We start from the raw sequence: 2,654 nt of genomic DNA on the forward strand, positions 1-2,654 counted from the left end.
GATCCCGTAATACCTTTTTCAGTATTCCTCTCACTTATAAAAGCACCAGTCTCTCCATTTCAGCTCCCAAAGAAACAATTTTTTATAAAATATACCATTTCCTACCAAAAGAACCAGCCATACACTATGATGATTACAAATCTCCACTATTACTTCCCGTCATTATTAAAAAAATCGCCGGTGTTCTCATACTTTTAGACCCACTTTAATCATTATGGATCCATCAAAAGATAAGACAAGACTTTTTGATGCAGCAACCAAAAAAAAAGGTAAAACATAAAGGTACGCATGATTATGTATGGACATTAAATAATAGTTAATGTGGAGACGTTGATAGGACTACCAAATAATTGTATTTCCAATCATATCACTTATGAGTAGCTTTTGGGGGGGATTACCAAAGCGCTCTCATAATTGTATAGTACGCCAACTGCCACCGCCCTTAACTCTCCCGGTAATATGTAAAAGTCATCTCATCACGGCATGTTACCATTTGCAACGATTTACTCTGGACTGAACTCGAAAGCTTGGCTCTGAACTGAGAATTTTCATTGAAATAGCAGCTATGGGAGGAAATCTCATCACATATGAACCTGGCACAATAGCACTTCTTGAGCTCTATCCCGAGGTTTATCAAATCTTTCTGCAAGCGGGATGGCTAGATTATTTTAGGAGACTTCCAGACTTTGACGCACAACAAGTCCTCGAGTTTGCATGCAACTTAACAGAGCGATTTTCTGTCGTTCAGGGATTTCAAATCCCAGTCACGGAGGAAGTCATAGCCCAAGTTACCGGGCTACCAGCTAATGGCACACGGTGGTTCAGTAGGAAGCACTTGATCCTTAATGCGCAGCAGGATTTTCTTCAACCAGGCGAGCAGGTGGAACCCAAGGGCAGAGGCGTAGCACTTCAGTCATTGCCTCAACTATGGCCGAAAGTTGCTGAATTTGTGAAGCAATACCTGACGTGCGAAGGCCGGTACCAGGTAATTTACCGGCACGATTTCGTCTTGTTGAATCACTTGAGGCATGGTCAGTTGATAAATATGCCATATTATCTATTGGGATGTCTTAAAAATATGTCACATTACACTGTCAACGCAAAGCGTCCGCTTCTTTCGTTGAAACACCATCGTCTAGCTAAATTGTTGATAAATAGAGGCCTCGCCTTAAATAACCCCCCACCCCCCATTAATCCCCATTAAGAGGCAGAAATCCCTCAGCTAGAGCAGGAAAATCCTCATCAGGAAGAGGAAATTCTTCACCAAGCTAAGGACATACCTCAGCAGGATGAAGAAATCCCTCAGAAAACAGAGGACATTCTATAGAAAATGCCCGAGGAAATCTTACAGCAAACGCCCCCACAAGTCGCTGAAAATGTACAATCACCAGTAGAAATACCCATGGAAACAACCTCATCCCCCAATAGAACCAACCCATCCATTCCCATACTTGGTATTTCTACCGATGACTCTGATGATAACATCCCTATTACCCTTCTCAAATGAAAAATGCAGCAGAAAAATGAAACCCCACCAAAAAGAAGAAGAACTAGGGCTTCGGCTAAAGCAACTGCTATTTCCGCCACTGCCCCTATTTTAAAGAAAGCCAGCCTGAAAAGAAAAATATCTAAATTCCCTACTTCTCTACCCAAGCAAAGGACTTGGTTGTCTGTAATAGCTGAATCTCCTAGCCACACCCTCCCCAGCTCACCACCCATCACGTTAAAAACCCGTACTCCCACCAGCCCTGGAAATTCCTCTCGCTCACCCTCTGGGCTGAGATGCAGAGTGTTCACAGTGTCGTGACATTATCTTTTGAGGCAACTGTCACACAAGAACCAACTACCGACACCCAAGGTAATATTGGCCAAGTGGTTGCAACACAAGAAACAACCACTACCCTAGGTGACACATAAGAACCACCTATTGGGGGTATAAATGTTCAGATCAATGATGAAACACAACCTCTGCCTCCACTGGAACCTGCCGCTCCACAAGCTCAGCCTACCATATCTGCCCTGCAAGAAGAAATTGAATTTCTGAAATCCCAAATTCATGATTATCAGGAGGAAATAATAAGGGTCAAGGAAGCCTATCAAAATGAATTTAGCCTGCACATTTTAGCACGAGTAGCATCTGCAGCAGAGAAGAGTAAAGAGAGCGAATACATGTGCACCAATTGTGGTGAGATATATACTCAAGCAGGATACAAGGTAGTTGCAGAACCAATGACTGAAGTTATTCCACAACCTTCTGCTCTTATAGTTGAAATGAAAGAACCTGCTGTTACACAAACTGTAGAAGCAAAAACAGAACCACCACAACCCTCTGCTGAAACAGAGAAACCTGATGTAACACAAGAAATAGCAGACTCTCCAGAAAAGGTGCAGGAGCAGACATAAGAACTTGCTGTAACACAAGAACCAGTAGGTTCTCCAGAAACTGTACAAGAGCAAACAAAAGAACTTGCTGTAACACAAGAACCAGCAAGTTCTACAGAAACTGTACAGGAGCAAACAAAAGAAATTACTGTAACACAAGAACCAGCAAGTTCTCCAGAAACTGCATAGGAGCAAACAAAAGAACTTGCTGTAACACAAGAACCAGCAAGTTCTCCAAAAACTATACAGGTGGAAACAGAACAACCTGCTGT

Source organism: Pinus tabuliformis, chromosome 3_1 (genome assembly GCF_031772625.1).
Source record: "Pinus tabuliformis cultivar Carrire ecotype Pingquan chromosome 3_1, CPIR1, whole genome shotgun sequence".
In the NCBI taxonomy this organism is placed as follows: domain Eukaryota; kingdom Viridiplantae; phylum Streptophyta; class Pinopsida; order Pinales; family Pinaceae; genus Pinus; species Pinus tabuliformis.